This window comes from Panthera onca, chromosome A3 (genome assembly GCF_046562875.1).
Source record: "Panthera onca isolate mPanOnc1 chromosome A3, mPanOnc1 haplotype 2, whole genome shotgun sequence".
NCBI classification, from domain to species: Eukaryota; Metazoa; Chordata; class Mammalia; order Carnivora; family Felidae; genus Panthera; species Panthera onca.
The window spans coordinates 118,612,363-118,625,441 of NC_138341.1; the positions used below are offsets into that span (position 1 = coordinate 118,612,363).

General features: G+C 41.6%; 1 protein-coding gene across 2 annotated transcripts in view; it reads right to left on the minus strand.

Annotated features, from left to right (window-relative positions):
• Positions 1 to 13,079, minus strand: part of TTI1 (TELO2 interacting protein 1) — an 83,384-nt gene that overhangs the window by 66,906 nt on the left and 3,399 nt on the right. The window lies entirely within an intron of this gene.

Sequence of the window (13,079 nt, forward strand, 5' to 3'; positions counted from 1 at the left end):
CCTGGGGAAGCCGGGGTGGGTTTCACAGGAGGAAGATGCTTGAGCCAGACCTGAGGGAGGAATAAATAAGACTGTGGGCTGTTCTAAGGAGTTTGGATCTTAACCTGTGGTAGTAATGGAGAGCCACGGAAGGTTTTATCTTTTTTAAGTCGAGGTAGGACACTTACAGAGTAAAATGCACTAGTCTTAACGTACAGCTCAGTGGATTTTTGTGTATATAGAGATCTATGTAACCACTATCCAAAACAAGATAGAGAATATTTCCAACACCCTAGAAGGCTCCCTCAAGGCCTTTTACAGTCAATTCCTATTTCCCCTGCCCAGTGGTAACCTCTATTCTGACTCCTATCCCCACGGATTAATTTTGTCTGTTCTTGTCATGGAGAGGTTTTAAGCCAAAGTTGATATGATCAACTTTATGCACTGAGAAGATGCCCCGGCAGCCAGTGATATAGGAGAAGAGTCAGAGCTGGGTGAGACCAAGGGCAGAACAAAACGGAAGGCAGTAGCCAAAGAAACGGGAAAACCAGGCACACACGCTATTACAGAAATCACGGGTGAAGAGAGCCCAACAGGATGGAAAGATGGAGGGCAGGCAGGCAGGCAGTGAAAGGAGATAGGTCTATAGGTGGCTGAAGGAAGTGAACAACTTAATACCAGAAAATCTCTTTTCTCTGTGAGAAGAAATTCAAAATCATGGGCTGGCAGTGAACAAGAAGTGAGGTAAACAGAGGGCTTGAGAAGAGAAATAAAAGTCTCAAACATTCCCTCTGGGGAAGCAGAGCATGCTGGGAAGACATAAAAGTGTGGCCCAAGGGTACTGAGGACTGAGCTGAAGCTGGAGACCATAAATGTGTACAACTGTAAAATGTTGGCACTGGAAGGAGGCTTAGAGATTGTCTAGTTTGGTGGGGTCTGTCAGTCTGTCTCTCACAATCTCTCCCTCTCTTTTGGCTCAACTTGCTGGGGGCTTCTGGAGACATGATGCCTCTCCCTGTCCCCAATCCAATCAACCCTCCTGAGCCCCACTGACTACAAGGCTAGCAGGCAATTGGAGCCTGGTGAGTGTGTGAGCAAGACCTACTCAGCCCAGAGAGAGCGAGCCAGGGCCAGATTTTCCTCCTGGGTCAGGAGAGGGCTCAGGGCAACAATCAGGCTCTAAAACCCTAGAAAGAGTCTGGTCCACAGGGTTCCATGGTCTTTGGCAAGAAAGGGCAAAGCTGGTCTCTGTGAGGCTCACTGGGGGAGATATCTCCTGGTTGCTGTGACCCCCCCCAAGAAGCTAAGGAAGGGAGGAAGCTCAAATCTTCCTTATCTCAGGTCACTGATGCCAGAAGGCTCAGCTTGGGACTGCTGACACCCCACTGGCACCGGCCCACACGCTGATGACCCAGAGGCTGCTGGGCCATCCCCTCTGGTACTGTAGTTGGAACAGAAGGGAAGGAAGATAACCACTTAATGGGACCCAGGAGTCAAGAGGCAGGAAAAGCTGGCACAGCACTCTCTGAGGTGGTAAGTCTTAGATTAACAGAAGGGGTTGTGTTAATTTGAAAAATAATAAAAGCAATAAAAAGCTTGATCACAAGGTGAATGACATCCCTTAGAATTTTTAGCACATGACTTGCCACACCAAAAAAGCTCAGTTGGTGGAATTTTTTAAAAAAAGAAGATGGTTAATGACTGATATTCCATCAGTGGCCTGGAAGATGAAGTAGAGCTACTCTAAAACTCAGAGCAGAAGGACAAAGAGATGGAACTCGTGAGACTGGGAGAACAGACCTGGGAGAACCAGTGTGTAAATAGCTGGGAATTCTGGAAGGAGAAAAAGGACCAGATGGAGGAGCTGAAACAAATAAATAACGGAAGCATTTTCCTGAGTTGCAGAAAGATTTATCTGGAGAGTGAAAAGACAGAAGGATACACACCTAGTAACACTCTGGTAAAATTCCTGTACACTAAAAGACAGAAAAATCATGTATGCTTTCAAGAAGAGACAACAAACAACTTAGAAGACTTGCTTTGGCTTTCTCATTTGCAACAAGGGACACTAGAAGACGACGGAATAGTATCTGCTGACTGCAAATTAAGGACTGTGGCCCCCAAACCCTATATACTGCCAAGATAGTCACCTGTCAGACTGCAAGAACAAAAGCAAGGATTCAGAGAGGGCATTACCCATATACCCTCCCAAGGAAGATCCAGTACTTGAGAAAGGGCTCCATCAAACAACGGGAAACAGAGACCTAAAATGGGAAGATGAATGAAAAAGGAAACACCGTTTGTTGGTAACTTTTTTTTAGTGTGGAAAACTTTCTTCAAATACAATGTTTAAGTGGAAGCCCAGCATACAAGGTAGATAAAATCAGAGGGTCTGGCTGAAGCTGGAGTAAAGGTGATGGGCTGGGGCTCTGCATCTCTCTTATTTGTCTCAGGAGTTTCAAGAAAATAACCTGGGGCCCGCAGAATTATGTTCTCAGATTATATGACACAAACTGCAATAGAGCTAACGAAGTGGGAACGCGCAATATATCCCAAACTAAACTTCTCTGCCCACTCTTCTGTGCTTCCTTTGGGATTTATAGCCCTCACCTTGAGCTAGAAACCTTAGTCTTTCTTCCACCTCCCTCTTAATTCCACCATTCTCTTCAATTTCATCTATTCTACCCCTTCAATATCTTTCCAATCTGTTGGTGACGATAACCATCTATTTAATGCTGGACTGACTGTTTCCTCGCTGGCCCCTGGCCTCATGTGCTTGCCCTTCCTGGATCCACATTTCACCCTGACATGTAAGTAATCTTTCCACAACAAAAATCCGATCACTCTTCTCTGCTTAAAATTCTTCAACTGCTCTCCCTAGCCTGCCTAATCACCAAGGCATACGTGGCCCTTCGCCATCAGGCTCCCACCTATCTTAGCAACCTCATCTCTCAGGGCTTCACCCCTTCCACGTGAAACTGCAGCCATGTAAAATGACAAAACTTGCTATTCCTGAACAGGTGGCGCAATTTCACATTCTCCTCCTCGTTCCTACTTCACGGTCACTGCTGTGCATACCGCCACTATGGTGTTTAGTACCCTGTATTATCTTGTATGCATACGTCTGTCTTCACAACTTTATTTATTTTTTAAAAATATTTATTTTTGAGAGACAGAGCAGAAGCAGGGGAGGGGCTGAGAGAGGGAGACACAGAATCTGAAGCAGGCTCCAGGCTTGGAGCTGTCAGCACAGAACCTGATGTGGGGCTTGAACCCACAGACCACGAGATAATGACCTAAGCCGAAGTCAGATGCTTAACCAACTGAGCCACCCAGGTGCCCCTGTCATTGCAACTTTACACTGGGCAATCATATATCTCAAACCTAGAAGGGCATCTGGCACATGACAAGCACTCAAAAACATTGTGCCCGTTCTGCTTTGAAGTTGGATGTGGTAGGGCATGGCAGGCCAAACTTCTGCTGACAACTAGAAAAAACCAGATAAACTACAAAAATACTTTTTAAAGCATAACTAGTCATGGGTACAACAAGGACTAGATGGATGAATACTCTAGTGAGGGATGAATGTTCAGTGAGCCAATAGTCAATAGCTGTTTCTTTTGTTTTTTATTTTTTACCCTTGCTGCATTTGTTGACCCTGAACATGAGCTCAGGATTACAGTGTGGCCCAGGCCGAGGGCTGTCACTGAGGAAAGAGAAACCATAACGCATTTAATGTGGTTTATGTGAGGTTGAGGGGGCAAAACTGCAGTTTTCAGAGATCTCAAAATACATGGCTTCTGAGAGAAGGCTGCTTCTGGGGGACAACTGGCTGAGAAATGTCCAAGCACATGGGAAGAGATCAACCCACAGGTTCAAGAAGCTCAATAAATCCAGGTTGGCAGTACAAAGAAAAACACAGACAGACATATCATAGTCAAACTGCTGTAAACCAAAAATAAAGAGGAAAATCTTAAAACTAATGGAGCAGTAAGACGGACACATACTTCTTTTTTCTTTTTCAATTTTTTAAAATGTTTTATTTAGTTTTGAGAGAGAGAGAGAGAGAGACAGAGTGTGAGCGAGGGAGGGGCAGAGAGAGAGGGAGACACAGAATCAGAAGCAGGCTCCAGGCTCTGAGCTGTTAGCACAGAGCCGGATGTGGGGCTCGAACTCACGAACTGCGAGAACATGACCTGAGCTGAAGTAGGACGCTTAACCGACTGAACCACCCAGATGCCCTGATAGATACTTCTTAACAGAAATGATGAAATCCAGAAGACAGTAGAATGACATCTTTAAAGTGCCGAGAGAAAATAACTACCAATCTTGCATTTTATACCCTATGAAACCATCTTTCAAAACTGAAGGTAAAATAAAGCTGTGTTTAGATAAAAACCAAGTAAAAACATGGCTATCAGGTCTGCACTAACGGAAAAAATGAAGGGAGAAAATGAATCTAGAGAGAAACATGGGTATGTAGGAGGCAATTAAGAACAATGGAACACACCAATATAAAATAATACTAACTGTACAAAACAATATTTATGTTTTTTGCAGTTTAAGTATATATATATACATATAAAACCAAAATGCACGACAATAATGCACAAAAGCTACAAAGGAGATAATGTAAAAAGAGTTATGTGCACTAAGAGTCTAGGAGTATCAGGAGGTGATAAGATAATTTATATCAGACTGTAACATATCAAGAATGCATGTTGAAATCTGTAGGGTAAAGCACCAAAAGAACTGTAAAAGAATACATACTTAATATGTTCAGACAGTGGTAAAAGTAGAATAAATACTTTTGATTTACCCCCCGCAAAAGGTAAAAAATGAAAAAAGGGAAGCAAAACCAGTGGGTCAAACACAAAACAATAAGAGGGTAGACAGAAGCCTAACTGAAACAATGATTATATTAAATCCGACTTTCTCAACAGTAGCACCATTGACATTTTGGGTTTGATAATTATTTGTGAGTCGAAAGCTGTCCTATGCATTGTAAGATATTTACTAGTATCTTTGGCCTCTGTCCCCCAGATGTCAGTAGCATCACTCCAGGTGTGACAGGAAAAAATGTCCTCAGAAACTGCCAAATGTCCCATGGAGGGTAAAAATGGCCCTTGGATGAGAACCACCAGCTTAGAGTCATCATAATCCCAATCAAAATGCCAACAGGACTTTTGTAGAAAGCAACAATAATGCTCTAAAATTGATGGCACAGACAATCTTGAAGAGGAGAAGTTACACTGGCAAGTTGTGGTTTCTTACGCTATTTGATTTTAAGGTTTACTGTAAAGGTATGATAATTAAAGTCAGTGTGTTATTAGCATAAAGAATGACAAACAGACTAACAGAACAGAATAGCCCCCTCGTGTACAACAGATCTGCATACTGGACAAGGGCAATGCTGAAATGACCTGGTGGAAAGAACAGTCTTTTTAATGGAAGGTGCTGTGTCATTTGCCTATCCATGTGAAAAAATATATATGTCTTGATTCCATCAGACACTGGATTCAAATGTGAAATGTAAAGAAACTGTAAGAAAACAGAGAAGAGCATCTTTGTGATCTTGGGGCAGGCAAAGATTTCTTAAACAGGATACAGAAAAGGGCTAACCATAAAAAAAATTGGTAGACTGGATTACATTAAACAACTTCTGTTCATCAAAAGACATCATTAAGAGAATGAAAAGACCGGGGCGCCTGGGTGGCTCAGTTGGTTGAGCGTCAGACTTCGGGTCAGGTCATGTTCTCACGGTTTGTGGTTTTGAGCCCTGCATCAGGGTCTGGGCTGACAGCTTGGAGCCTGGAGCCTGCTTCAGATTCTGTGTCTCTCTTTCTGCCCCTCCTCTGCTTACACTGTGTGTGTGTGTGTGTGTGTGTGTGTGTGTGTGTGTGTGTGTCTCAAGAATAAATAAACATTAAAAAAAAAAAAAGAGAGAGAGAGAGAGAGAAAGTGAAAAGACAACCCACAGAGTGAGGAGATATTTGCTATATATCTGACAAAACACTCATGTTGATAATATAAGATTTTTCATAAGTCATTAAGAAAAAGACAACCCAGAAGAAACATGGAAAAGGACTTGAATAGACGTATCAAAAAAGAGGATGTCCAAATGGCTAATCAACATATAAAAAGACACTCAACATCATTAGTCAGGAAAATACAATTTAAAACGTCACTGAAATATTGCATACCTACCAGAAGGGCTAAGGTGAAAAAAAAAAAAAAAAAAAGAAAAAGAAAAAGAGAAAGGAAAAGGAAAAGGAAAAGAAAAAGAAAACACTAGGTGTTGGCGAGGAAATGAAGCAACTAGAACTCTCATTCAGTACTGGTAGGAGCACAACTACTTTGCAAAACTCTTTGGCAGCATCATTCTATAGGTGAACATGCGTATGCTCTATGATCTAGTAATTTCACTTTTTGCTAAACACCCAACAGAAATGCGTACACAAACATACCAAAAGATGCATTCTGGATTATACTATCCACAATTGCCCCTGAACAGAAAGCGCTCAAATGCCCTTCTCTAGTAGAATGGGTAGATTTCGGTATATTCTGTTAATGGAGTACTCTACAGATAAAGATTTATCACAATTGGAAATCTTCAAAAGAATGGGTTATAGACTCAGAAAGAGATAAACCAGCTTTCTGTAAGGAAGAGAGTATACCAAATTGCTACTTTGACACGACTATAAAAGGCAATCATATACCTTTATGGGAGGGCCGTGAAATCACACTTGTGTGACAATATGTCAATTACAGAAAGAATTGTTTAGAGACTTAGAGACTCAGGAGTTCCAGATTCTTTTCCTATAAAATGCAACCCTGATTATTTAAAGTGGCACTGCGAGGTTTGTTGTTGCTGTAACTGACGGCACCAGGGGCATTCTGGCCCAAAGTGATACTGGGATGAGGCCTTTGGATTCTCCGGCTGAGTAGAGAATACCACCCAGAGTTCAACTGTGGCAGACTGGGACTGAAAAAACATAAGCCTGAATAACCAATTCTCGATTGCTGACGGCCAACTCTACCTTCCTAGCTCAGTGTGCCCAGACTGTGGTTGTGGAAAGCAGTCACTAAAGAGGCAAGGGAAGACATCTGCAATTGTAGTGCATGGGCGAACCTGTTCCCCACCACGGCCTCTCCTGGTTCTCTCCTCTCTCTCTGCCTTGTCATGGGGATGGGTCAGGGACCATCCCTGGGCCATGGCATACAGGTGAAGACAAATGGGAGCGATCTGTACAGGACAAAGTGCTATGCCTTACAGACACTTCAAGGATAAGACAGTAGACAGAGTACTTACTATATCACACAATCAAGAAGTGAAAAAGGGAGAAAGAAGGAAGCACAAAAGAAATTTGGGGGAAAAAAATGAACACCAACAGTGAAGTGTTCATGGAGGGAGGAGGATTTGTGTTGGAATTCAGGGACTACACGTTTGGGGCTATGCATGAAGGCTGCTCGAGGTAAAATGCCTGTTACAAGCAAAGGCCTGGAGGAAGAAGAGTGAAAGCATCTAGTAAATGCAAAGACAAGATAGAGATGCCATCAGAGCAGGTGAGCCACACACCATTCAGGACTGACATTCTGATCACCTGGGCCTTTGCACTTGCTGCTCTGCCATATATCCTCCCGATTTGCTCTCTCATCTCTTTTAGGGCTTTGCTCAAATGTGAATCCTGAGTGACGCCTTCTCTGATCACTCCTATGGAAAACTGCAACCCATCCTCACTCCTCCCCACCCTGGCACTCCCTATCTTCTTTCCCTGACTGTAGTTTTCTTCAATAGCACTTAGCACCATCCGTCAAACAAGATTATCTACTATTTATTTGTTTACTGTTTCTCTCCTCTCACTAGAATATAGGCTCTAGAAGAGTGATAACTTGACATGTTTGCTTATTGCTTCTGGCACAGAGCAGGTATTCGATAAATGCCTGCTGAGTCAACAGCCACATTCTAAGGTCTGGTTCTCTCATTGGTAGAGCTTTAATATCAGCTACGCCTCAACTGGATTCTGGGTTAAAACTGCCATATTCTTCTTCTCTTGGGGTAATTCCTACAGGTAGATGACATCATCCTTTATGGGAAGATCTTGCTAGGTTCATTCTTAAGAGGCAATCATAGCTCTAGATTTTGGCTAGGCCACTTATAGGCTGTTTCTAGGACAGGGCCACAATAAGAACACAAATCTGACTATCTGGATTCTAGTCCTGGCTCTACTCTTGGCTGTGTGACTTCCATGAATTTCAGTTTTTTCAACCTAACATACACTTGGTAGATAAGATGATCTCCAAAAGTTCTAACTTTGAATAACAAGCATATGGATAGAAAGACTGGGTTTAGATTCCAGAGACAGGAGTTCAGACCTGAGAATTGCCAATACGAGTTCTTGGACAGAAGGAAGAGAATTAATATTTGTTGAACAAAACTCACCAAATGCCCGGCATGTTCTAGGTATTTTATGTGCATAAAAGTTCCTCATCCAGAAGCTGACTATAACACAAGGCTCAGAGAGGTTAAGTGATGCCATGGGCACACAGCAAGCAATGTCAGACATGGAATTCACCTCAAGCCTGTGTGACTCCAAAGGCTGCACACACACTTTCTACCATACCAGAGGTTCCCCCAGTCTGCTTATCAGAATCAAGGGGGAGCGATGTAAGTACAGATTCCCGGGCCCCACACCAGAGCTACTGAATCAGAATCTATATTGGGGTGGAGGAGATGGCAGGTATGCTTCTGAAACTATTTTAAAAGTTTTCAAGGTCAGTCTGATGACCAGCCAGGCATGGGAATCCCGCATTGTACACATTCTACACAAACTCTATCTTCTGAAGAATAAGAACCAGGTGATGAAGGGGTACGTGCTCAGTATCCATCTGGCAGTAGTGTACAAAGTACACTGGGGGACCACTGCTATGGGTTAAAATGACTGGTTTAGGGGCGCCTGGGTGGCTCAGTCGGTTGAGTGTCCGACTTCGGCTCAGGTCATGATCTCACAGTTCGTGGGTTTGAGCCCCGCATCAGGCTCTGTGCTGACCGCTTGCTCAGAGCCTGGAGCCTGCTTCAGATTCTGTGTCTCCTACTCTCTCTGCTCCTCCCCCGTTCATGCTTTGTCTCACTCTGTTTCTCAAAAATAAATAAATGTAAAAAAAAAAAAAAAAAAAAAATTAAAATAAAAAAAAAGTAAAATAAAATGACTGGTTTATTCGTGCATCTCTCCAACTGAATAGTACACTTTTTTAGTTACTTGTGATTTTCCTAGCATCTGATAGTGTCTGCCAAACAGGTCCCACTCACTGTTTGTTTAATAAATGAGTAAAAGAGGGGTGCCTGGTGGCTCAGTCGGTTAAGCGTCCAAATCTTGATTGGCTCAGGTCATGATCTCCCAGTTCATGGGGTCAGGCCCTGCGTCAGGGTCTGTGCTTACAGCGTGGAGCCTGCTTGGGATTCTCTGTCTCCCCTCTCTCTGCCCCTCCCCGGGTCATGTGCACACTCTCTCTCTCTCTCTCTCTCTCTCTCTCTCTCTAAAAATAAATAAACATTTTTAAAAAATGAGTAAAAAAAGTTGGATAAACACGAAACCTCCAGCATACCGTGATATTTTGTAGCTTCCTACTTCTTCCTACCCAGAAATGTTTCCTTAGCATATACTATGTGCCACTCACTGTGCAAGTTCTTGACAAGGAAAGGGAGATACAAAGTTAACTGGAGGGTCTAGCCCTGCAAGGGAGGAGTATACAATAGAACCCTAAGGCATATACAAAATAGAAGGTGGAGGAGGGGAATCAAGGAGACCTCCCACAAATCCTTCTAGAAATTACTTTAGGCTCATTTTGTTTACAGCTGTCCTCTACAGAATACTTGTGAAACAGTGCCTTGTATTACACTAACACTATGTGCCTATACCTTCTACTAGGCAAGAAGTTCTTTGGTAGGCAGTATATTCTAGAAAAGTGGCTCTTAGCTTAGAAAAGGGTGTACATCAAGAATATATGCTCTTTTCTTTTTTTTTTTTTTTTTTTTTTTTTTTCAACGTTTTTTATTTATTTTTGGGACAGAGAGAGACAGAGCATGAACGGGGGAGGGGCAGAGAGAGAGGGAGACACAGAATCGGAAACAGGCTCCAGGCTCCGAGCCATCAGCCCAGAGCCTGACGCGGGGCTCGAACTCACGGACCGCGAGATCGTGACCTGGCTGAAGTCGGACGCTTAACCGACTGCGCCACCCAGGCGCCCCCTTTTTTTTTTTTTTTTTTTTTTTTTTTTTTTTTTGCTCTTTTCTTTCATCATTGGGGTAGTGTCAGAGGAGGCCTAGTGGATAGTTATGATTTTCACTACAGTCCTGTGATAATGAAGCCACCCCTAGTGCAGTGCACTGGTTACCAAGTGGGGAGTGGAACTCTTACTTCTACTGGACAGTAGTGAGGAGCTCTTCCCCTTGGGTGTCAAAGGAGGCCAAGTGAGGAATCTGGACTTCTACTGGCACTTGGCAGTAAGGGGGGGAGGGGTACCCTTTTCTTCTGCCAGAGTAGTGTCAGAAAAAGCCAGCTAAAACAGAAGACTTAAATAAGATCCAGAGTGTCACTCAGAACATAATGCAAAAATGTCCAATCAAAAATCATTCATCACACTAAGAACCAGGAAGATCTCAAACTGAAAGAATAAAGACAATTAATACATTCAACACTGAGATGACAGATGTGAGAATTATCTGACAAAGTTATTACAGCAGCCATGATTAAAATGCTTCAATGAGCAATTCTGAACTTGCCTGAAGCAAACGAAAGAATAGAAAGCCTCACCAAAGAAATAGAAGATATAAAGAAAAAAATAAATAGCAATTTTAGAACTGAAAAATTCGATAACAAATGAAAAGGTCAGCAGACAAGTTCAACAGCAGAATGGAGGGGGCACAGGAAAGAACCTATGAGCTGTAAAAATGAAAAACAGAAATTACCTAATCTGAACAACTGAAAGAAAATAGACTGAAAAGAGCCTCAGGGACCCACGGACCATAACAAAAGATCTAAGAGTTCCAGAAGAGGAGGTGAAAAAGGGCACAGCTGAGAAACCACTCAAAGAAATAATGGCTGACAACTCCCTCAAATTTGGCAAGAAACATACATCTATATACTCAGGAAGCTTAGTGAACCCCAAATAGGATAAATCCAAAGAAATTTACACTGATCATAATTACATCATAATTTAATTCTGAAAAGGAATGACAAAAGAAATAATGAAAGCAGTCAGAAAAATGATACCTTGCCTATAGAGAAAAAATAATTGGAATGACGATGGAGTTCTCATCAGAAACCATGTAAGCCAGAAAGAAGTGGCACAATAACTTTCAGGTGCTGGGAGAAAAAAAAAAAAAAAAAAAGAACTATCGAGACAGAATCCTATACTGAGCCAAAACGCCCATCAGGAGTGCAGTGTAAATCGAGACATTCCCAGATGAAAGAAAACTAAAAGAATTTATCACCATCAGGCCTGCTCTAAAAAAACATAGCTAAAGGAAATTCTTTCAACAGAAAAGACACATTAAAAAAAGGAATACTAGGGGTGCCTGGGTGGCTCAGTTGGTTAAGCATCTGACTTCAGCTCAGGTCATGATCTCACAGTTCATGAATTCGAGCCCCATATGGGACTCTGCTGACAGCTCAAAGCCTGGAGCCTGCTTCAGATTCTATGTCTCCCTCTCTCTCTCTCAAAAATAAATAAACATTAAATTAAAAAAAAAAAAAGGAATACTTGTGTCAAGGAGGAAGAAAGAACATGGTATGTGAAGATATGTATAAATATAATAGGCTTTCCTTATTGAGTTTTCTAAATTGTGTTTGATAGTTGAAGCAAAAATTGTAACCCTGTCTGATTTGGATCTAAATGTACGTGTAGAGGAAATATTTACAACAATTATATTATAAATGGGGGAGGGTAAGGAGACATAAAGGGAAGTAAGGCTTCTATCCTTCACTAGTGCTGGTAAAGATAAATTACGTACAATGTAATACCTAGAAGAACCATTAAAATGGTTCCAAAGAGATACATTCAGAAACGCTGTGATAATAAAATGGAATTCCAAAGAATGTTCAAGTAACCTATAAGAAAGCTAGAAAAAGAAAATAAAGAAACAAAAACCAGAACAGAAAACAAAAAACAAAATGGAAGATTAAGCTCTATCATAATAATTATATTAAATATAAAAGGTCTAAATATACCAATGAAAAAATAAATAGAGAATGTCAGAGTAGATTACAAAATATGACCTATGTCTATGCTGTCTACAAGAAACTCTCTTCAAATAGAATATAGGTAGGTTGCAAGTAAAAGGACAGACGAAAAGGGATATTATCATGCAAACATTAATCAAAAGCAAGCAAGAGTGGTTATCTCAACATCAGATAGACTTCAGAAAAAAGAAAATTACCAGAGATAGGGAGGGACATTCTATAACCATTAAAGGGGAAACCAATAGAGAAAACAGCAATCTTCAATGGATTCTGTCAAGACATAAATGCTAAATACAAAACAACCACAAAATGTGTGAAGTAAAAATAGAATAAAACTGAAAGGAGAACTATGGGTGGTCACCACAAGCATAGGTGGTGACTTCTCAAAGACTGATAAAACAAGTAGGAAATCAGCAAGGATAACAGAACTCAAGAACACCTCAACCAACAGGATCTAACCAACATTTAAAGAACACTACAACCCACAACAGGAGAATACACTTTCAAGTGACCATAGAACAGATACCAAGATGGATCGTATCTTGCACCACGAAACAGAGAATACAGTATGATCCCCAACCACAATGGAATTAAACTAGAAATCTCAGTAACAGAGATAACAGGAAAATCTCCAAATACCTGGAAACTAAGCAACATATTTCTAATTAATCCATGGATCAAAGAGGAAATCTCAAGGGAAATTTTAAAAAGATACATAAAAATGAATGAAAGTAAGGGACGCCTATGTGGCTCAGTTGGTTAAGCAATCAACTCTTGATTTCAGCTCAGGTCACAATCTCGAGGCTGTGAGATCCAGCTCAGCATCAGGCTCAGTGCAGAGTCTGTTTGCGATTCTCC